This window comes from Alligator sinensis, unplaced genomic scaffold, assembly GCF_000455745.1.
Source record: "Alligator sinensis unplaced genomic scaffold, ASM45574v1 scaffold32_1, whole genome shotgun sequence".
NCBI classification, from domain to species: domain Eukaryota; kingdom Metazoa; phylum Chordata; order Crocodylia; family Alligatoridae; genus Alligator; species Alligator sinensis.
The window spans coordinates 181,733-205,739 of NW_005842409.1; the positions used below are offsets into that span (position 1 = coordinate 181,733).

A 24,007-nucleotide genomic window follows, 5' to 3' on the forward strand; every position below is an offset into this window, starting at 1 on the left:
TCCTATACAAGGTGTAACACTTCAAAGCAACAGACCAATAATAGGTAGAGTCCCACCAGGCCTCAATTATCCCTACAAGGTCAGTCATTTTCACATAGAAGAAGGGCCAGTTCCTCATGCTTGTTTCCCAAGCTCCTGGCTTTCATGTACAGACAGTTAAGTCTGTCATGAGACCCCCAATACTTCCCTATGTGGTAAAGCAAGATCCTTCCTTGGGCTATCACCAGAGCAGATTCCCTTAGGCTGCCCAAGTTATTGGTAATGCAGCTCGCATGACCTGGGCTAGAACTGTTAATAGACTGCAGGTCCCCCAGCGGTCTTAGCTTAAAGCTCTGTCAAGAACGTCATTCATTCTGGCCAAGAGCTTCTTTCCTTTCCAGATGAGGTGGAGGCCATCCCTTCCCAACAGTCCATTCTCTGAAGTGTGGACCGTGGTCGAGGAAGTCAGACCTCTCACAATGACACCATCACCAGAGTCGTCTATTCACCTCACCAATACACCTTTCCCTCCGGAGACATGTCCTGTTACTGGGAGGATTGAAGAAAAAACTATCTGTGCCAGACCCTTGAGCCCAGCCCCCAGAGCCCTGTAGTCATGCGTGACCTGGCCCAGATTGCTCCATGCCATATGATTTGTGCCCACATGAATGAGTAACATGGGACGGTGGTCAGAGGGCCGAATAAGTTTGGGGATCCTCTCCATTACATCCTGGATGTGAGCTCCAGGCAGGCAGCAGACCTCATGGGCTAGGGGGTCAGGGTGACAAATCACTCCCTCTGTGCCCCTATGGAGGGAGTCACCCACCATAATAACTCTGCATCTTCTTCTACGAGTAGGTGTTGGTGGCTCTCCATCCTCACATGCTGGAACTGGTGGAATGGCTGGCTCAGTTGATGTAAGAGGTGCAAAGTGGTTGTGCAGCTCCAGGGAAGTGGTAACCCTGGTGTTGTGACTCTTTGAACCAGAGACAACTGTTGTCCAGGCAACTCCAGGCTGGATTTTGTGGTGGCTCCTTGGTTCCGCCACACTGTCATCAGCCATCAGGTGGGGAGCCTGAAAGTAAGAGTCCAGTTCCTGCTCTGCATCTTTAATGGAGCGCAGCTGATGAACTGTTGCCTGGAGTTCCCTAATCTGGCACTCCAGGGCCTCCATCATTGGGCACACCCCACAAGGGGAGGTATCAGTGCCCTCAAACCCAGTTGCCTACATTCTTGCTGGACAGCCTCCACATGAGGCCAGGGCCATGGGTTCTGCCCAGGTTGGGGGCAGGGGCTGCAGGTGCCATTTGGGTAGAGGCCATAACAATGGGTTCTATTCGGGTGGAGACCACGGTGGTGTCAGAGCAGGAGAGTCCAGGTGCAGGGAGGAGCCACAGGGTGCAACATGTCCCACCCACCATGGTCCTTGTAGTAGTCTGGCTACTACTGTGCAGACCCTTGGCTACAGCTCAGTGCCTGGAGCCCCGTGCCCTACTGCTCGCCCTCCTGGCAAACTCCCACACTAACTTGCACACTGGACTGAGAAGCATGCCTGTTTGTGCAGCCTGTTCATGCTGCTCCAGTCACATGGCGCCCTGGGGGGCTGGGCGAAGTAGGAGCCGGGGCAGGGCGAGACCATCCTCAGCTCCTCTCAGTTGCTTCCCCGCAGCTATGCTACTCCCCTCCCACCATGAGCCCCGCTTACCTCTGGCTCTGCTGTGGGTTAGATGGGGGTCTGTCATGGTTGCTGAGGGTTACTGGGGGTCTTCGGGGTGTGGAGGCATGACAGGCTTGTTAGGGGCTAGAAGGGACCTCATGAGATCATCAGGTCCAGCACCCTTGCACTTGGGCAGGAAAGACTGCCAGGGGCATATGACCCCAGGAAGGTGCATGTTAAATCATTTTTTTAAGATATCCAGGTTAGGTGATTGTACCACCTCTGGGGGGAATTTGTTCCAGACCCTAGGTCTCAAATCATGAAGAAGTTTCTCCTTATGTCCAATCTGAAGCAATCTTCAAGCAGTTTGCGTGCATTGTTTCTTGTCTTCCCCTGGAGTTCCTTGGTGAATAGATGCTCCCCCAGGCCCCGATGTATGCCCCTTATATACTTATAAGCTGCCACCAAGTCCCCTCTAAGTTTTCTTTTCTCCAGGCTGAACAGTCCCATGTCCTTCAGTCTCTCCTCGTATGACCTGCTCTCCAGACCTCTAATCATGCATGTGGCCCTCCTTTGGACTCTAATCAGTTAGATCAGTCTTGCCAGATCTGACTCTGAGGTAGGGTTAAATTAGATTGGGTTTGTCATTTTTAGACCAATCTAACCTTCTGGAACTTCTGTATAATTCACACTTAGATTGACCTAATTAGGAATCTATTTGTAAGGTCTGCACCTGAACAAACTAAGCTAGATAGAGTTGCCCTTTTTAATGCAATATAACCTCCCCAAACATCTGTACCAGAACAGAGAAAGGTCACCGACAAAGTGCCATAAAGTTCAGTGCTTGGGAAGCTCCTATTAATTTTATTTACCTGTGACCTGGAAGAATGAATATACAATGAACCGATTAAATTTTCTTATGACACAAAGGTGACAAAGGCCCATCTAATCCAGACTGAGTCAATTAAATTGAGATCAGATGATGGACATTTGGTGCACAAAAATAGAAAGGCAGATCTTTTAGTTTGCAGACCTCACTGTGACTAAAACTTCACACCGCTATACACTAAAATTCTAAATAGGAATAAAATCATACTAATATAAATAAATAGACAATCACAGGAGCTAAGATTGCACATTATAAAGGAATCTACTTTGTGGTCCTGCACTGACTTGTCCACATAGTTATGTTATGTTATGAACTATGGGCACTTTGTATAGCATCTGTCTATAGTGAACCTGGAGCCATATTGTGTTTGCCACTGTGCAAAGATCCTGTGGACATTGGAGATTACATTCTATGCAAATCATGTTACTTGTCTTATTTTAAAAAAGCGTGGCACAAACATAAGGACAAGCAGACTGGCACTGGGCCTCAAGGATATCAATTATTGAAAAGGATAGGAGAAATTCATCCTGTATTCTGCAGTGAACAAAGTGTTTTGACACATAAAGATAGTGTAACTATAGAAAATAAAGATCATAGGGGCTACAAGACTATTTCATCTATTGAAATTATCTGAATAAGGGGCCATAAGTACAAATAAATATTCTGGAGACTAGAATGTATAGAGGATTCAAAGCTATATAGTCTATTGAAATTACCTGAATAAAAGGGCACAGATATAAGTAAATAAAGAAGCAGGCAATAAAGAAATGAATAGGTGGAAGAACTTCTTTACACAAAGGTTGGTTCATAAAAGGTATAAAAGTATAATATGAAGAGTTTTGAATGTTATATGAAGAAAATACCTCAAGTGTTTTTAACAGTCCTGAATATCCAAAGCTCAAGGTGAAAATAGTTCTATCAACAGTCATCTTTGGCAGTTTTTTGACCTATAAAAAAAGTTCCACTGTAAATTACACAAATCTAAAGGGAGACAAAAGCCATAGACAAAATAAGAAGTAGGCTTTTATCCATCCTTGGTTTAACTCCATCAAACTCAATGGAATTATGGGTCATATGCAATCCTGATGTATTATTTACTACAAAAATGTGCTAAAGCATGGATTATTCCCTTACAATGCATGCCCACTAGGGTCAATGGGGGTCATAGTGCCTATTACATACACTGAACAACAAAAAGAGCACAGCATCCAATTAATATAATGAGAATTCCAGAGGTAGTTTAAAGCTTGATCTTTATAAATTTGAAGCAGCATGTTCAGTTTAGACAGATTAATTAAAACAGCCAGGTACATGTTGTTATCATATTGAATTTACATCTTTTTATATTAAGGTTGCATTAGCTTGATAAAATGAGGTATTAATCCCGAGAGGTGCTAATTAAATGTGAATAAATGCCATACTGAACTTTTCAATAGAACTCAATAGGACATATTATACAAAATAAAAAGGTTGTCAGTCAATCACAATATAAATCTCTTCTTTTTACTGATAAATGCTAAGAATCCAGCTTTGTTTGGTCAGATATTTTAGTTTCAGTATGTAAAATAACAAGGACCAGTCATTTTGATGCATTAATATGCGTGCAAAAGGCACAATTGTGTGCATTTGTAAGAGATTCAGTTTTTTCTAAGACCATAGTAGTCACAAAATGATACCTAATGGTACATGCATCTGGCAGCACACATTTGTGCACCCAGTTACATTAGCAACCCAGTATTGACTGTGTACGGATATTAATTTTTTCAGCAAATCTTCAGAGACAGTGGGTAATTCCAGATACATCTTTCCGGCTTTCAGTGAAAGTATGCATTCCAGTACTTTTAGTGAAAGTATGCATTCCTTCAGTACTATAAGATGCAGAGATTCATTTCTGTATGGCTAATATTGTCACAAAATAAAGATATATTATATTTATGCATTAATTTGTATGTTGCACTCTATTCAAATTTCTCTGGACACAAAGGATTTTCAGAAACACAATGCCAACCACCATGATACACATTAACAAAAAAGTGAATATCTACTGAATATCCAGCATAATTCACATCTTTATTCAGAAGTGGTCTATTGACTTAATTAAGGTCAGATTCACTGTGAGTAAGGCTATCTGACTCTGGCATTTAAATTCTTGGTAAGTGTCACATGCTTATTTCACTGCATGCAGCACAGACAGTCACACAAATACATATTTTACTTTTGGGATGCATTTAGTGCCCATGGAAATAAAGGACTGACAGCTCTAGCTGGACCCAAGCATAATGCAGACAAGCGCTGTGCAAGCTTCCTCACACAGGTCTGCCAATGACTCACAATCTTGACCTGTAGCCCTTCTGCTATTCCAGTTCTTGGCCTTTCTTTTGGATAGAGGCTGCCAAGCATGTTGAACTGAGCCAGACTGTGCAATGTGAACAAATATCCATTGGGCACTAGGATGTACTTGCACCACATTCAATATTATTTCTGGTTTAGTAATGGTTACAGCTATCAGAGTCTATACAATCCTGTTTGGCAAGCCAGTTCTCTCCCTGTAATTTAAACTAAAAAGGGCCCTCCAAAATTTCATGCCTAGGAGGAGGTTAGTTAAAAGTATTGTTTACTACACCAGTTTGTTTACAGATGCCTATTCGTGTTCGGCTGTTACCTCCAGCTGATCCTCCTGTTTGGAAGTTCTCCCGAGAGATTTGTACATTAAGTGAGAGCTGATTTTGGAAGACTTTTTTGAAAGGATTGGATGCAGCAGCGTATCACAAAATACAGATTTCACTTAGACCAAAGGGGTTCTGCATAGGGTCGTCGATTTAAAAGTTGTTTGTTTGGCTGCTTCCACTTTGCTGGTCCCTTTCTTTGAGAGGCTCCCTCTCAAGAGCTGCCTAGAAACAGGGCAAAAAAAAAGAATACTTTAAAACTGACTGGTCTAAAGAGTCTTAGTGCTCCAAATGAAATTGCTGTATTTTTAAACCTGGACTTAATGCTGAGGGGTCCTGCAACCTAATCTACCTCAATAAAGATCTGTCAATGAATTCTCTTGAGTCCAAAAGCGTTGACTATACGCAAGCAGGTTCCCTCAGAAAGGGTAGCTGGAGCATGTAGGCTGTATATAGCATTGGAGTGAGCACAGAACCAACTCCAAGTTATAGGGGTATGACTTTCTTAAGTTAAAATAAAACATTTAAAATGTTTAAACATTTAAATAATTCACTTAATTTGAATTAAGTCCTGAAATTAGTTTTCTCTGCATTTCTGTTGCAGGACTTAAATTAAAGTTTCAAGGATACAGAGAGGTTCAAATAGAATCCTCTCATCTCTCATTAATATATAAGCCCTTTGGGGAAAAGAAATTTAGATTGCAATCTTGTGGTAATACGTCACAAATGTCCCAGTATGTTGCAGACTCAGCCAAGTTATAAATACTGTGTCCCAGTCTATACTAGAAAATGCAAAAGCATATGAAATACTTGGGCTTAGAAAAAACCCAGCAAGTTTGTCTTCAGTTATTCAGTAAAAGTTCTCTTAATCTTAGATTTTATGTGAAAAAAATGCATTTTTTCTCTACTCGTACAACATATTATAGCACCAATGCACTATTCCCTTCCTAGTTTGCTCTTGGAATGGTACCTCCTTTTACAAAGGACAGCTAGTGCAAGCACAATCTGGTCATTGGTTCCAACAGTCGTTTACATGCTATAATACCATTCAGTGCTATGGTTTCACTTTTTCATGCCATGGGTTCCTGGACCATTGAACCAATCTTGGCTATTTGCAGTAAAAATGAAATTAAAGGTTACATTTGTCAGCATTGCTATGATTGATAACTGGATAAACAGAGTTTAACTGTGTTTTGCAGGCTGCAAGGGTACTTTACATTTTAAATGACTGACATAAATACACTATCTTTAAATATAATAATAATATTTAGGGAAGAGAAGCAGGAGAGGTCCATATTTCATATCTATCTATCTATCTATCTATAGATAGATAGATATATGCTTTATATATATATATATATATGCTTCAGGCAGCTTGAATTTTTGAAAGGTAACCTAAGCATATTTCAATTGCACGCCATAATATTTTGCAATTGCTTTATTATTTTGCTCAATGCAATCATTTAAGATATGAAGTACTATAGCAAAACTTGCAGGGGTTTAACTTGACACTTCATAGATTTCATAGGCATTAGGGTGGAAAGAGATCTCACAAGACTATCAGGCCCAGTCCCCTGCCCAAGGGGCAGGAAGTCAGCTGGGGTCAAATCAAATCCCTGGTGAACGGATGTTCTCCCAGTTCCTGATGCACACCCCTTATGTACTTATAAGCTGCCACCAAGTCACCCCTGGGCCTACGCTTTTCCGGGCTGAAGAGTCCCTCAGCCTCTCCTCATAAAGCCTGCTCTCTTGTCCTCTGATCATGTGTGTAGCTCTCCTCTGGACTCTCTCAAGCTTCTCCACATCCTTTCAAAACTACGGATTCCAGAATTGGACACATTGCTCCAGCTGCAGCCTCACCAAGGCCGAGTAAAGCTGGAGGATGACTTTTGGGTTTTGGGTCTTGCTTGAGATGTATTGGTAGATGCAAGCCAGAGTTTTATTTGCTTTGCCAGCTGTGGCATCACATTGGTGGCTCATGTTCATCTGTGGTCAATCATAACCCCCAAATCTCTTTCGGTCATTGTGCTAGCAAGTGTAACATTGCTGAGCCTATAAGTATGATGCAGATTTTTTATCCCAAGGTGGAGCACCTTGCATTTCTCTGTGTTGAATGCCATCAGGTTTTTATCCACCCACCTTGCGAGCCTATCAAGGTTGGCTTGGATCCCCAGCCTATCCTCTAGTGTGACCGCACTTCCCCATAGTTTGGTGTCGTCAGTGAATTTAGCCAGTCTGCTTCTGGCACTAGCATCCAGATCATTTATAATTATGTTAAAATGTACAGGTCTGAAAATGGAAGCCTGGGGGACGTCACTGGTCACCATGTGCCATGTTGATTTGGTTCCATCAGCTATTACTCTCTGGGTCTAACCATGGATCCAGTTTCCCAGCCATTGGACTGTAAGGTTGTTGATGCTGTAGTTCCTCAATTTTACAATGAGGACATCATGGGACGCCAGGTCAAAGGCTTTTTTGAAGTCCAAATATATGCTTATCACCTTTTCTCCTTTGTCCAGGTTATGTCACCTGGTCATAGAAGGAAATGAGATTGGTCAGGCAAGACCTACCCTCAGTGAAGCCATGTCAGCTCTTTCTTAGAACGTTGCCTTCTGTTAGCCTGTTGGTAATGGTTTCTTTGATAATTTTTTCCAAGATATTTCCAAGGATTGAGGTCAGACTGATTGACCTGTTGTTCCCTAGATCTTCCTTCCTCCCTTTATTGAAGTTAGGTACTACATTGGACCTCTTCCAATCTTCAGGTACCTTGCCTGAGCGCCACGAGTTTTCAAATATCCTCACCAATGGCTGTGCTATGATGTCAGCCAGTTCCTTTAGCACTCTTGGGTGCATTCCATCTGGGCCAGCTGATTTGTGGGTGTCCAGCCTCTCAAGGTGTTCCCTCACCAGATCTACACCAATGATGAGTGCATGTTCACGCTTACCCTGGTAGATCTGCATCTTGTCAGGCAAGGTGATCCCCATGGGCTTGTGGAAGACTGAAGAAAAGTAGTTATTAAGGAGATTGGCTTTTTCCTGGGTGTTGGTTACCAGCTGCCTCATTTGGCAAGGGTCTAACGTTGTCCTTGGTTGTTTTTTTTTCTAACATCACATATCTTAAAGACTTTTTATTGTCTTTGATTCCTGTAGCCAGTTTGAGTTCAGTTTTAGCCTTGGCTTTCCTAGTTCACTCCCTACAGGTGTGGGCCAGTGCTGAATCCTCCTCCTTAGTGGTGTTTCCTGACTTCCATCCTTTATAAGCTTCTCTTTTTAAGGAGAGGAGGTCCATGAATTCCCTGTTGAGCCAAGGGGGTCGGCCAGCCCTTTTGCTACCTTTCCCATGGGCTGGAATGGATTTCCCCTGTGCTTCAAGAATCTTATCTATAAGGAGCAACTACTCATCATGGACTCCCCTCCCTGCCAGATCATGGCCTCTCAGAGCCTCAACAACTAGCCTCCTAAGCTTATGAAAGTTAGCTTTCCTAAAGTCAGCTTTGCGATGGATAGAGAAAGTGATCATCTCATGGTCACTGTCTCCCAGCTTCCCTTGGATTCTCAGGTCACTTACAACATCATCCCCTATGGCCGGTACCAGGTCTAGCAGTGCCTTACCGCTTGTCAGCCCATAGACTTCTTGAGACAAGTAGAGCTCATCAATGCATGTCAGGAAGCTTTGCAACCAATCAGATTTGGCTGAATACTCTTCCCTTGAGATGTCAGCATAGTCACCCAAGACAACCATGCGCCAAGAGTGTGCAGCCTCTGGCAGTTCCCTAGTGAATTCATGGTCAAGCTCTTGCTCATGATTAGAAAGTCTGTAGTAGACTCCTACTGTTATATCCCCTTCACCATGTTCCCCCCATATTCTAACCCAGAGGGTCTCAAGTCACCATCCTTGGGTACCAATCTCCAGTTGAAGGGAAGTGTACTGCTCCTTCACATACAGAGCTACACCCCCACCCTTTCTTGCAACATGATCCATCCTGTACAAGGTATAACCATCTATATCTGTGGTCCAGTCATAGGTGGAGTCCCAGCAGGTCTCCATTATCCCTATTTTGTCGTAGTCATTTCTGCTTAGCAGAAGGGCCAGTTCCTCCTGTTTGTTACCCAGGCTCCTGGCATTTGTATACAGGCAAGTGATCCTGCCATTTGAAGCCTGAGGCTGCTCTGCACTCCTAAAAGTGTCCAATCCCTGGACTAGGAGGATGCTTTGTGCAGTCTAACCTGCTGATCTTATGGTTGATGCTTGGTGGGCTTACACTGCTGGTTATCCACCCATCCCCCGGTGAACATAGTTTAAAGCCTGGTTGAGCAGGTCAGCCATTTTGGCCAAGAAGAGCTTCTTCCCCATTGGAGTGAGGTGGAGGCCAACCCTTCCTAGGAAACTGCTGCCTCTCTCTCTGAAGCGTGGATCCTCTGAAGCCTTCACAACAGCACCAGTGCCTCAGTCTTCTGTTTACTTCCTCAATTCATCTCTCCCTCATATGCCCATAATTCATAACCGGAAGGATTGAGGAGAAAGCTACCTGTGCCCTCAACCCTCTGAGCCCCGCTCCCAAAGTCCTGTAGTCATTCATAAGTAGATTGCTCCCTGCCATGTCATTCATGCCCACATGGAGAAGGAGCATGGGATAGTGGTCAGAAAGCCAGATACATTTTTGGATCCTCTCAGCAACATTCTGGATATGGGCCTCTGGGAGGCAGCAGGGCTAAGGCAGGAGTTGTCGACCGGAGGTATTGTACCCCCAGGGGTACTTGGAAAGGTGCAAGGAGGTACACATGGGCAGGCAGGGATGGAGTGCCACCACCCACCACCCCACAGTGCTGCGTCCCAGAAGCAGGGCCGCAGAGGGTGAGGGCAGCTCACCCTCCCTGTGAGGGCCATACAGGTGCTGCCCAGCCAGCCAGATATGGGAGGGTAGAGCTCGCACACAGCGGTTGCTGCCACTATCAACCACTCCGCACTGCAGCATGCCGCTTCCCCATGGCTGGTCACGCATTCAGTTGCTGACAGGCAACATGCGATTGGTCAGGTGTGAGGCCCCTCAGCAGCCTAAAGAGTCACATGTGCAACTGGCCATGTGATGTGCAACCACCGCCAGCACCCACTGCCGCACACCACCACCACCACCATGTGCAAGCTCTGCCCCCCACCCCCCTTCCTGACTCTGCATCTCAGTGTATACCAGAAGAGGTACCCTCCTTAAAAAAGGTTGAAAACCCCTGGGCTAAGGGGTCAGGGTGGCATATCTCTCCTCTGACCCTCTCAAGAGGGAGTCTCCCATGATGATCACTCTGTGTTTCTTCTTAGGGGTGGTTGCTGGTTGTCCATCTTCCTCAGGTGCAGGAGCTGGTGGCTCTGCTGTCTCTACTGGTGCTGCAAGGGGTTTGTGCCTATTGTGAAGATCCAGGGGGGTGTTGACCCTGGTGCAGTTTGCCTTGGGGCTGGTGATGACCTTCATCCAAGTGATCCCTGGCTAGACATTAGGGGAGCTCCTCTTGTCCACACTTGTCCTGCCTGCCAGCCTTGATCTTCTCTCTTCCTTCTTCAGGTGAAGAGCCTGGCAGTAAGAGTTGATCTCCTCTTCACCATTCCTGATGGCACGCAGCCTCTGCACCGCAGCCTGGAACTCCCATATCCAGCACTCCAAAGACTCCAATGTGGAGCAAACCTCACAAGGGGAGGTATCATTGCTTCTGATCCCATGTGCCTACAGTCATGCCAGGCAGCCCCCACAGCTAAGAGCCAGTGTGGAGGCTGAGTGGAGGCTGGAAACATGGGTTCTGACTGGGTAGAGGCCTCAGAGGTATGGGGGGGTGGGGGACAAGCCACAGAGGAGATCGTCAGGGTGCAGCGTGTCACCACCATGGTACAGATAGTAGTCCAAGCTACTGCTGTGATGACCCTTCTCTTCAGGCTTGCCTCCTTCAGCCTCGTGCCCCTACTGCTCACACTCCTGCGTAAACTCCTGCAGCTTCCTAGCACCCACCCACCATGGGCCCCACCTACCACCTGGCTGCACTAGGGGTCTGAATCGGGGTCCACTGGGTGTCTGTAGGGGGTCCTAGGCTCACAGGGGTGTGACAGGCTTTTGCCCATGCATCTTGCACTGGAGCTGGACTTACACTGTGGCTTCTGCTGTTGACAGGCCCTTTTAAAAGCTATGCATGTGCAGTGGGCCCACTGCCAGTGCCGTGCCACTCTCAACAGCTGGAGGTCCCTGTCCCACTGGAGAAGGGGGCAGGTAAGTGTCCCCCCTTCCCCTAGTCCCTCACTGTCACGCATACCGGGCAGAGCCGGTTGTGTGGCTCCCTGGAGCAGTCCGTGGGGCTGGGCCAAGTAGGAGGTGGGGGGGCATGGCCCTCCTTGGCTCTTTTCAGTTGCCTCCCACAGCTGCCTGGCACCCATCCACCACCGGCCCTGCCTACCTCCCAGCTGCACTGGGAGTCTGGGCTGCAGTCTGTTGGGTGTCCACTGGAAGTTCTGGGGGTCCTAAGCTCACAGGGCACAATGGGCTTCCACCTGTGCATCTCTCACCAGAGCCAGACCTACACTGCCACCATTAGACACTTAAATGTCTAATGCTGTAGTCCTACCCCTAATTAGAAATTACCTATAAGATGGTGCTATTTATAATAGCTATAAATTCAAATATAAGAAAAATGCAACATAGCCACCTGTAAGCAACATCCAGGTTTCAACTGAATTTTAAAATGTGCCCTAAAATGACACATTTTTCTTTAAAAGTTAAAGGCAAAACGGTGTAAAATTCCACATTGGCTCTTTGATTTTACTTGATGGAAATCCACAAAATCAAGGTAATGAGAAGTTAGGTCACTTAACTCAACTTGGGAGCTCCTACCAATAATGGAGCACTGGAATGATCCTAGGGTAGTCAAGGCCACAGGTACTCTTCATAACATACATTAGTTGCAGCAACAATGAATGTGTATGTAGGTGGAGGAATAGAGAAGATGTGCTTAAGAGCCTTCGCAAAGAACTCCAAATTACTTACCCTTTTCATAACCACTGTCCTATTAAAAACAGCCAGTGATCTCTTTTAAACTTTGCAAAAAGTCCCATTTAACTCCTACTTTGAAATTGTATTTATTCCACCTTTTCATACAGCATGCATGTTTATAAATATTTTTCCAATGCTTTTAAAATTACAGCTTACCCTATTTAGATTTCAGACTTTGTACTGATGCTAAATAGGTCAGCTCAAATAGGACACCACAGGATGTACAGTAGCACATAACACAGGTGGCTCCTGGCCTTTAAACTTCATCGGTCAGTTAGCTTCTGCACAAATATCATGTTGCTTTCCTACAGGAAATAATTCTTTTGAAATACAAACTTCTTTCTAGTTCCGTTTTGTATTCTTTATTAGGTGAGAACAATTTTTGTATTATATATGTTGGCAACTTTAGTGACAGATTTAATTTCAGGCTATCATGGATGCAATAGTGAATAAATCTCTCAACTGACAAATGCTGTTATATATTTATATCTGTTGCTAAAATGGGGTACATTTCCCGTTCAGCTGTTCATTGGCCATTCAACTTTAATTGGCCAATTTCTAGCTAGTTACCAGTTGACTATTTTCCCTAGAATAGAGAAATCTCCTGACAGTCAAATGCCTCTTTCCTTCAGTGTCTTTGTAGGAAAAAAATGCATTTATGAAACTTAAAAACATTGCTATAACATCTTACACACAGATACTGACCCACAAAAAGAACAATCTCCTGTGGTTACCCACTCTGCTTCTACTTTGAATTGCCAAGGAATTCACAAAGCAATAAAAAACAAGTATCCTGACAAGCAAACAAGTGCTTTATCTCATTGTAATCCCATAAATAAATGCACACCTTTAAAAATCCACAACACTGTTTGGAGATCTAAAATCAAAACATGAAAGCAAGAGTTAAGAGTTACTCATGTGGCAACATTCAGCAGAATGGAAACTAAGGGGTACTCTTTGCTCATTCTGAATTTAATATGAAACAATTTTTTAAATTATCTAACATTTTTCTAAAATGCTTCGTTAAAAAAAAAGATTGCTACAAGGATGTTCTGAAATTCTGCAAAGTCAAAAGCAGTGAAAAATGTATGTTTGCCACAAAAGAGATGAAATAGAAAAAGATTTAATTTTTAATCCACTGCCAAAATCTATCTGACAAACACTTGGCCTTTGGCCAGTCACAGTTGAGGCTGACATGAAGATTTGTCAAACTGGGTTAATGTTACTACTACTGTAAACTGTGTATGAATCATATTCTTGATTTTGGGAGGCTGGCAAAGAGGCAGGGGAAAGTTCCTGTTACTGATGCTGGTATTTTGGATTCTAGCTGTGATTCCCTGAATAATTCCTTTGCAAGGCAAAGTGGATGTACCCAAGACATTATTGAAACAGAGAGTTTCTAAAAGTTAGTTGACTAATCACAGCAAGTAGTAACTATTCAGTGAAATTAGATTAATTACATGTTTTCATAAGATGTTCTGAAACATCACAAGGTGTCAGACTGATCGTTTTTAGTTATTTTAAGGTTGGTGTCGCTCTCCACATTTTTGGTTCATATCCTCATGAACTCTTCCTCAACATTTTGTATATCTCCATGTGGCAGCACCACTGCATACAACATACCCAATTAGCTATTTCATCATTTTATAGCTAATGTTGAAGTATGAATGTTTGGTGAGTTTTTATTACAGCATCATAGTTGCCCAGGGCTACAAGGGAGAAGCTGGGTTATCAAGTCCCATGCTCTGCTATCGCAAGCCACTACATCATGTTTGTAAACTAATCAAGCTCCATTTTAAAAATAGTTTGGCTTCCTGTGGCTCCCATCACTCTCATAAGGCTGTTCCAGAATGTTACTCCTCTAATAGCTAAAAACCTACTTCTAATATTCAGCCCAGATTGGTTCCTGGTCACTATATACTCATTTGCTCTTGTGCCAACATTGTCCTTTAGCTTTAATAACCATTTTCTATAAATACATCACAGAGAAAAACACGAGGAAAAGAGAACAATCATATCAACTCTCAGCCTTCATTTTCTTAGTTAATCAAGCCAATCTCTTCACATCTCCTCTCATGACGTACAACTTTGATTTCCCTCCTCATCCCAGTCAGCCTTCTCTGCACCTGTTCCAGTTTGAATTCAGCTTTCTTGAATGTGGGTGATCAGAACTGTGTGCAGTAATCCAGAGGAATCTCACTAATGTCTGGTTCAATGGCATTAATATTAACATTAAAAATACCTCAATTTTCAGTGAGAGTGAGTTACCGGTGGGTAGAGAGTGCTACATGATCCCCAACAATGGAACTGAAAGAGCCAGATAAATAACCCTAATCTAGTCAGTCTAGAGCTGGGGATTTTAAAACAGTCTTCAAACACCTAAGGCAGCATTCCCAACCTCGGGCCATGACTCAAATGAGGGTTGCAGGGGCGATGCCAGTGGTGCCGCACACAAAGGACAAGCTGTGCCTAGTGCCGGGAGCTCCCCCGCCCCTGCCGTCACACTCCACTCCCAGCAGCGGGTTGTAACAAAAAAAGGCTGGAGACCGCTGACCGAATGGAAGGAGGATGGAGATAGCTTTTTCTTTGCTAGCTATAGGGGACAGGATGAGAAGCAATGAACTCAAGCTGCAGCAAAGGAATTTTGGTTGAAGATTTGGAGGCATTTGCTGACTCTGAGGGTAGTCAAGTATTGGAACAGGCTACCTAGAGAAGTTGTGGATCTTCCATCCCTGGAAATTTTCAAGAGCAGGTTGGACAGACACTTGGCAGAGGTAGTTTAGTCATGGATGATCGTCTTGAGCAGGGGGCTAGACTAGATGATCTCATAAGGTCTCTTCTAACCCTACTTTCCTATGATCCTATGAATTTTATCCCCTCATTCCCATTTGTCAAAAAGTGCCCAAATTAGTTAGCCTTTAGGATGTTTTTGTGAAGCATACTGTTTTTCCCCCTGGGCTCTGAGGAGTGAAGATAGTCTGAAGGGTAGTTATTGGGAGGAGAAAGATATCATTTCCATTTTTTTTTCTCTTAATTGTAGGAGCAAGCAACAGAAATGTTATAACAAAACAAGGAAAAGAGGACTTTTTGGACTTGGCTGCTGTGAGAACCAGTGGAAGACTGAATCAGAGAGGAAACTGAAGCAGAGGTAGGGGGAGATGTGCTACAAACTTTACTACAGAATCCATTTGCTAGGCCTCATCTCGGACCCTACCTCTGCTTCAGTTTCCTCTCCGATTCAGTCTTCCACTGGTTCTCACAGCAGCCAAGTCCAAAAAGTCCTCTTTCCCACAGTTAATAAATACAAACTCTCACCCCTCTCCTAAACTCAACTTCAGCCCTCCTGCATTCTAATCAGTCACATTACATCCTCCCATCATTATTAAGGTCCTCCAGGGACAACTAACTAGTCTTCTTCCCAGGGTATGTTTTCCATCTGACTCACCCCAGGGCTCTTGGTTGAGCACTGACTCCCAGATCAACCCGACTTCAATCCATCAAATCTTTTTCAGGCTGCTTTTATTTCCTGGTCAGGCCCACTATTAGTCACCCAACGCTTTATCACTCATCTCCTCCATTATTCATTTTTCTATACCTTCAAGTATGAAGTATTTGGGTATCTCAGTTTACAGTTTCAAAGTTGTTGTACAGAGACAACGGTCATTCAGTTTGTCAAATTTATATTTTCACTTTCAATGGCTATTTCCCTAATCCTGCAATCAGATGTCCAGTGATAGAGCACTGTACTTGTGGAGGCACCACTGGAATTAGATGTTTCTTAGAGCTCATCAAAAGTTCTCCAATTGAGCATTTTTCTGTCATAAAATATTCCGAGCTGAGAGAGACTAATGTGAAGTAAGATCCAATCACACACAGGTCAGTTTTTCAACCCTAGCAGGATGCTAGGGAACCTGGAATGTCATGCTTCATCCACCGGCAGGTCATGGGCTGGCCGGGAGGCCAAGATACCAGCCCAGACATCCTGATTCCTGACCTCTGACACTCCGCTCAGCTAGGAGACCCAGTGCCTGTGGGCTTCCAGCTCCCCTTCAACTCACCAAAGGGAGGTTCAGTTAAAAAATTACCAAAATAAGTGTCAATTATTGCAAAAATGTTCTGACTCTGTTTGGAAAGAGATTCTTCTCCAAACTGGTGTGGGGAGAGGGGAAGAGCAAAAAAAGGGTTGGGAGGCTCAATTGAGCAGTCCTTTGGAGTACCACATGCACCTCAAATTCTTTGTTCTCCTTTCATAAAAATATTTGAGAGATTTATTGCAGCATTTTTTTACAACATTACCCTGGATAAAGAGCAGATCAGAAAAGGAGAAGTGAGTAAACAATAACTGAAATATACTAACCAAAAAATGAAAATAAGGACCTGGTTCTGTTAAGATTTTCAAATACAAGTTCCAGTTCTTACATATTTGAGGAGTCCTACTGAAACTGATTGATTTTTGCAGATGGAGAGGAAAAGACATACAACAGGATGGGTTTGCAGATCAGTGAAAGATGTGCGTTGAATTGTGATCACAGTGAAAGAACTGAGCATTTTCACATCTGGAAACTCGTTGCTGTAAAACAGAGGCTTTGGGAAAGTTTGGTTGTGGTTCGTTAATCTTTTAACTCTTCAACTGAAACTTGTTTCATTAAAGTGAGGGATGCCTGTTGGAGATCTGCCTTTATAATCTTTTGTTACTACTTCAGAGTTGGAGATCTGTTTTACGTGTAGGCTTTCTGTAGTAAAGGTTTATTGTATTTACTGAACCATATGCTTTCCTGCAGCATGCTTGGAATTTATGATGACATTGTTTTGGTTTAAGCTGACAGCTACAGCATACTTCAAGTTGGTTGATTCTCATTCAAAATTAGTCTCTATTATGCTGAGATTCTAAGAATTTTTCAAGCAATTAGTCTTTTAGTTTTGGCGATAGGTTGCTGCAGAAATTTTCCTTCATAACCAAATTGACAAAATGCTTTGCAAAGGTACAAAAAAAATCCCTTTGAGACAAATTCATTACTTTACCCAGAATCCTGTATCAAAATCTTTGTCTACTGAAAGCTTTTTCTGCTAACAGAAAATTCAGAAATGCTCCCCAATATCAGTTGCTGCTGAACTAAATCTCCAATATGAAACACGGCACTAGGACAGTTCCACTGAATGCTAGGTGTGTTGGGGGAATGTTCTAGAGCAGCATTTCAATTAAGGGGCATGCAAGACTATCCAGAGGGAAGCAGACAAGCCTCTCCATTACTCTCTAGAGGGTCATTAAAAAAAAGAAGTTCTCACTGTCTTGGTAATAGGAAAACACCTTGAAAATGTGACCTAACTGGAATAGATGCAGCAGTGTCTGCCTGAATTTGTAGCTGAAACTATACCCTTGTGGTGTATGTTGTCCTATTTTTTCAGTAGGTTTTCATTCAGATGCCAACATCTCTCACACTTTATTACAACATATAGGAAATACATATCATATTTTAGATTATTGTATTATTTGTTTCTAGTTCCTGTTCACTTCAGCATTTCTTCTTATAGGTGGGATAGGAGTAATGGTAAAGGAGGATACCTCCCAGTCACTATCCAGTGTACATGTTCAAGCAGGCCAGAAGCTTCACAATAGAACTATCAGTGCTCATTATCCTAGGAAAACCCCCCCAAAGTGCTAACCATATCTCAGAAGAGACGACAAATCATCATCATATATAACAGTGTTAAATACAGTACAATTTCATTTCAGCACAACTCTAAAATATGGGAAGCTTATTAATAATCCATGATGGGACTCAAGTGAGGCAGAGAGGCACAACTAGTTTTATCTTTCTGAAGAAGTTCAGATTTGAAAAATTTGGGAAACAATGGCTTGGGGCAGAGTTTCCTAAGGTGTGGGGATGGGTAAGTAAGCAGACACTAGGTCTGGAACATCTACATTGTCTGAAATCACAACATCAAAACTTAGTGATGCTGACATAGTTAGATGTCTTTTCAAGATCAAACAGTTTGCCCCATGTCTGAGAATCCTCCAATACCACCTTAAAACACATTCACATGCCCTCTTCCTTGGCTGCACCTGGATATTAAAAATTCCACAGACCTTTTTGAAAAGAGTAAAGATTTTTCCAGATGTTCTTCACTGCTTCCTCCTTGTCATGCTGTGCACTGATTTTTGCAACAATTTCTGGTCCAGAGGGTGGCATTTCAGTGATGCTGCATAATACAGTGTAAATACACACACACACACACACAGAGTCATCCTTTAATTTAATTTCTTTTGCCTAAGCTAACAATACCTCACAACTTTTATATTTTGTATAAGAGCTATTGCAAATATGGAGATAACCTTAATGAGTTTGCAAAGCACTTTAAATAAGTGAAGATGAATGGGGAAGTTGTTATTAAAGCCACTTTAAAATGGTATTGTCTTGTCTCATTTCTTTCTTGCTTTTCTTACTTGTCATGTGTATTAGTAGCTAAAGATGTAATTTCTCAAAGAATCACCTTGAATTTGTGCCTGTTTTCTATATAACATCTGATCATCTTATACACAATAAGAGGAAAAGACAAATAACAGTAACTGATTATTTTGCATCTATTTAACTTCCTATGACACCTTTTTCTCCATTTCAAATCCTGTGCCCATTAACAATCAAGTGTAAAGGAGACTTCTATTCCACCATGGAGAATCCTTAACACCAGCAGACTCTCCCAATGCCTGAAGAAGGGTATTTGTACCCAAAAGCTTGCAAACAACAATTTTTCCAACTATTTAGTTGCTGTAATAAAAGATATCACATTTACCCAAAGAACCTTGCCTGCCAAGTGTAAAGAAGTGCACACAAGAAGCCATCAGCAGTGTTTGTGAAGGACATGGCCATATATGTAACAATGAAGGCATACTCCATGCCAGTTGGTCAACCCTGGTTTTCTCCGATTAAAAAAAATCCAATTTTCAGATTTACTTTTTTTTTTGTCATAGAAAAATCAGAGCTGCCCCTACCCCTTTCATTCACCAGGATGCGTGGCACTGAGCAGCACTGATATGCCAGTGCCCTGCCCCTACCCTTGGCCTTCACAATCAATGCACAGCCCCCCCACTCCCCTCCCCAGTCCCCTCACTCCTGACCCACAGCCCCTGCATACCCCCATTAGCTCCCTCCCAGCTGCAGTAATGTCCCAGCACCAGGACGTGAGTCCAGCTCCTGCTGTCCCACCCACTGCTTTGTGGCTCTGAGCAGTGCCAGCCCTTGCTGTTCTGCTCCCTGCCCCATGCTGTCCCTGGGAAGCCCACGACTGGGGATCAGAGACTGACCTGGGCCCTTCCTCCCAGCCCGGCCTCCTCCTGCACAGGCTGCTCTAAGGGGGCAAGAGGGCTCTAAGCCTGGCTCTGGTGGCCTCTCCTACCCAGAGCACTCTCCCACCCCCGATTCCCATGTCTCTCTCACACATCCCTGCTACCACCTCCAACCCTCCCCCCAGCCCATCACACTCCCCAAGTGGCTCCTGGGACCAGGATCCCGCCCAGCCTGGGGCTGCTTGTCTCAGCACTGGTGTGGGCACAGGTAGGGCTGCAGTGTGGCAGTTGCCCCTGTAGCCACAGCTCCCACCAGCAGGTCCTGTCCCATCCCATGTGGCTGGCTGGGCATGCATGGTGTGAGATTTGTGGGGGGATGTGGGTCTTGGCGGGGAAGGGATGTGGGTGATGGGTTTGTGGGGGTAGTTTAGAGGTGTGGGGTTTGTGGGTGGATTGTGGGGAGGTTGGGTGTGGGGGACTGTGTGAGGGTGGGTCCCCCACCCCGGGTCCCCCACCCCGCAAAAGACACAGCCCCCCCCACACAGCACACTGACAGCCCTCCCCTGCATGGCACACAGCCCCCTCTCACTCCCCACAGGGCACATATGCCCCCCTGCTGCAGCAGTGGCTATCAAGGCACTCAGGACCGTCCTGGCACAGCTCCCCCTATAGCACAGGGCAGTGTGGCATGGCCCGGGCTGCCTGACACCTGTGCCACATCATGTGCACCCAGCCAGGCCTGGCCCAGCCTGGCCTGGTGTGGGGCCGCGCACTTTTGAGCAGCGTCAGGCTGCTCAGGCTATCACCTGGGGCCTGGTGCTGCTTGCAGGGATTGTGTGTCATGCTGGGCCAGGTCCTGCCTCCATGGAACTGGCCTGGCCTGACACCATGCAGGACCCATGCACACTGGACCTGGCTCGGCATGACACATGGTCCCTTCAAGTGGGGCCAGGCCCTGGGTGACAGCCCGAGCAGCCTGGTGCTGCCTGAAGGTACACAGCCCTGCAGTGGGCTGGGCCAGGTCCGTGCAATTTGGCACTGCCAGTGTCAGGTGCCAGGCTGCCCGGGCTGTGCCTCACTGCCCCACGCTGCAGGGGGAAGGGGGGGAGCTGTGCCAGGTGGGCCCTGAGTGCTCTGATGGCCACTGATGCTGCGGGTGGGCTGTGGGCCATGCAGGGGACCCACCCCTCCCAAGCATCACCCCCCTCACACACAGTCCCACACACCCACACAGCCCCCACTCCAGTTCCCCCACCCACCCCCAGCCCCTGCTTACCTTAGACAGAGGTCAGTCCAGGTCATGCTGCAGCCTGCATCGCTCTTTGCCCCACATGGGGAGGCAGCATGCTGCAGCACCAGGACAAGGGGCAGCCATAGAGATGCTCTGGCCAGCTACCAGAGCAACTCTTTGGAAGACCCCAGACTCTGGTTGCCTCAGGGCAGTCCTGGACCATACCCTGCTCTACTTTTTTACTGCAGGTTTTTGTTTTGATTTGTTATATACTTGGATTTCCAAGTATCAAATTTTGAGCCCACGCTGCAAATATGCAGTGTGAGGAATGCTTTTTTTCCGCCCCCAGAGCACCTCCTGTGGCATCTCAAACTGCTTTGAGATGCTGCAAGAGGCACATGCATGGTTGCCTGGACCTGTCCTGTGGGTCTAGAGGTTGTATTTGAATGAGAGAGGCACAAACAGAAAAATCATTTTCATTTGCTTTTTGCTACTGTAAATATTCGGGTAAATTCCATGGTAAGTGGTAAAATGCCACAAAAGTATATTTTTCTTCTATTCTGGAAGCAACATGTTTCCTGTATTAATATATAAAAATGCTGAGCAAGTTGTTCTTTACTGAAAACATACTCACTCAATTTCAACTAGTCATTTACTTTTTCCTTTTAAATGAGAACATGTATGAAACAGAAGGTGATGTTGTACTAACACCCTTACTTCTTTGCAAATACCTTTACGGATGTTGTGGCAATAAAGAATCCTTCTGATTTTAGTCTCTGGAATTTTCATATGTTGAACAGCTGGACATTGCTGTGTCAGACACAGATGACACAACAAAACCAATAGATAGCCCTCAGTTATATCCAAATATCACTTCTTTGTGGCTTTTATGTTTTTCATTAATTTAATTGCTTTGATCATCTTCTGATCAATAACACTAAAGCAGAAACTTCACCAATCATGACTGTCATATTCCACCAATGTCTGGTGTTGGTTAATATTTTTACTCATGCTGACCAGATCAGAGCTGGTAGCATCTCTTTAATTAAAGTAATGGCTTTCAACTCAGATAGTTGCTTGAACTTTAAGTTTGCCCCTGTATAGACATTTAAGGAATTATATCATTGGATAATGCTATGGAAAACAACTCGTTTGCAGTATTCCCTTAACAGCCAAGGGAGCAAGTGGGTTGGATTTACCACTATGTTATCCCAGTTTTACAGTAGAGTAACTACACTGATGTCAAGGGTGTTGTATTAACAAAAACAGGCAATGGTCAATCAGGCCCAACTGTGCTAATGCCTCATTACTAGTTTTCTACTTTTGTGATGTTGAGCAAGATGCAATTTTCTCAAGATGCTTTCTACAAGTTTACTCTCAATTGCCGTAATTCCCACATGTTAAAATCCCTCTGTCAAAATTTTCTGGCTAGGATAGGGGAGGGGGTCAGAATGACCCAGCTCAGGTTGGAGGTGGGCAGACTGGGCCACTTCTTCCCACTACTCAGCTACAGTGTAGTATGGTGAAACGCCACCTCCACCAGATCCCAGGCTGCCCAGCTGTGGTATGACACCAGCAAAGCTCCCCTTCTCCTAGAGCTCTGAGTGGCTGACTGCAGTGTGGCATAGGTTCACAGGCCAGATTCAAAGGCTTTGTGAGCTGGATCTAAGCCAAAGGGACATAGGTTCCCAATCCCCGGAGTAACCAATCCATTATTTTCTAATTGCATAAAGGTATACAGGGGTTGCACCTACAAAGTTATGGTAGGATATTTCTTTTAAGAGAGGCAGACTCATAATTTCTCATCATATCCTTGTGCTTTTAACTTCAACCAGTCTTTCATAATATCTCCATCCCATCCCAGGTTCTCTGTAGAGCAATGTTTCAGCAATTCCTCATGTTATTCATATTTGCTAGTCTAAATCCACTCCAGTCCTTTTGAAGCAGGCCTCTCAATATTTGTATGATTTTGAATGTGTAAGGCATGGTTTTTACTATAACAAGATGTTATCTATGCCAAATAAATACTTTGTCATGTCAGGTCTGTGGCTTTGGAATTCTCGCTATAATCTGAATTTCTCTTCCTGTCTCTAATCCATCTTTGGAGCCAATCAAGCCTAAATATATTATACTACATTGGTTTGATACTTTGAACTGGATTTTGTCTTTATTAAATCTGACTTGCCTCCCTGACTCTGTTCATCACTTCCTCAGGATTCAGTCACTTTCAGCAGTACTTTTCGCAGCTATCTGTAATTTGGATAATAAAAAATGACTTGTACACCTTCTACACCAGTGAACGGTTTTAACACTTCTTCCTACTTTATCAAACTTCAGAGATAAACTGATCCCAAATGGCATTCCCGTAACAGTATCACACAATGACTTGTGGCAGGTGTATAACTATGTGTTCTCTTCATCCACTTCCACATGCCAGTACCCATTTTGCTCATCAAGCAGCATACATATGGAGTTTTCTTCCCATTCCATTATTTTACTACATCTGGATAGATTATGCAATTGTCTCAGTATATACTTTTGTTCAAGTTATGATCAAAAGACATTCCTTGTTTAGTGAGACTTTTCATCCTTTTGAACAGGGTTCAATCCTGACCCAAAGCATTGAATCAATACCAATTCTAAAGTCTTACTGAATCTTTTGCATCACCTCTTGTGAACTCCCCCAGCTCAGAACTCAAGCAGACCAATTCCTCACAAAATCTGAACAAGTCAAAGAACCAGGCAGCATGAATGCAACTATACACCCTAGCTGATTAAATTTAATACTTTCTCTTGCAAGGAAGTTTATTTCTATGATTCATTTCTGTTCAATTGGTGAAGCTGCATGCTTCCCAAATCCTCTAGTCAACACAGTATTAAAGAAAAAAGGATAACCTTCCTACACATAAAATAATAATAAAAAGCTTCAATTTCCTTTAAAAGATGTATACTCTGAATAAACTCTGACAGAGAGGAATTCCAAAGGCGTTCAAGCCACATCTACATGGCAAACTTACTACAGCAGCACCCTCAAATACATGGCATATTTTTAGACTGGAAAAAGAAAAAAAAATGTCCGAGAGATGGGAACTACATGAACTATGGAACAACTCACGCTTCATAGTAATCCACAAATTTATCAACGATTACAATATTCCAATAAGCACCCTTCTTGACTTCAAGAACTCCTGTGTCACTGAATCAGTCATCGAGTGAACCAAAGACTAGACTTCCTAAACTCTATACAATTTCATCTCATAGTTTAGATTTTTTCC

The 24,007-nt window shown here is 44.0% G+C and overlaps 1 long non-coding RNA gene across 1 annotated transcript in view; it reads right to left on the reverse strand.

Annotated features, from left to right (window-relative positions):
* Positions 1–5,184: 5,184 nt before the first annotated feature.
* The window catches only part of LOC102372659, a 43,979-nt gene continuing 25,156 nt past the window's right edge, over positions 5,185–24,007 (reverse strand). Inside the window, exon 3 of the long non-coding RNA XR_324580.2 lies at positions 5,185–5,416. This is a non-coding gene — a long non-coding RNA (uncharacterized LOC102372659). The remainder of the gene's footprint in view (positions 5,417–24,007) is intronic.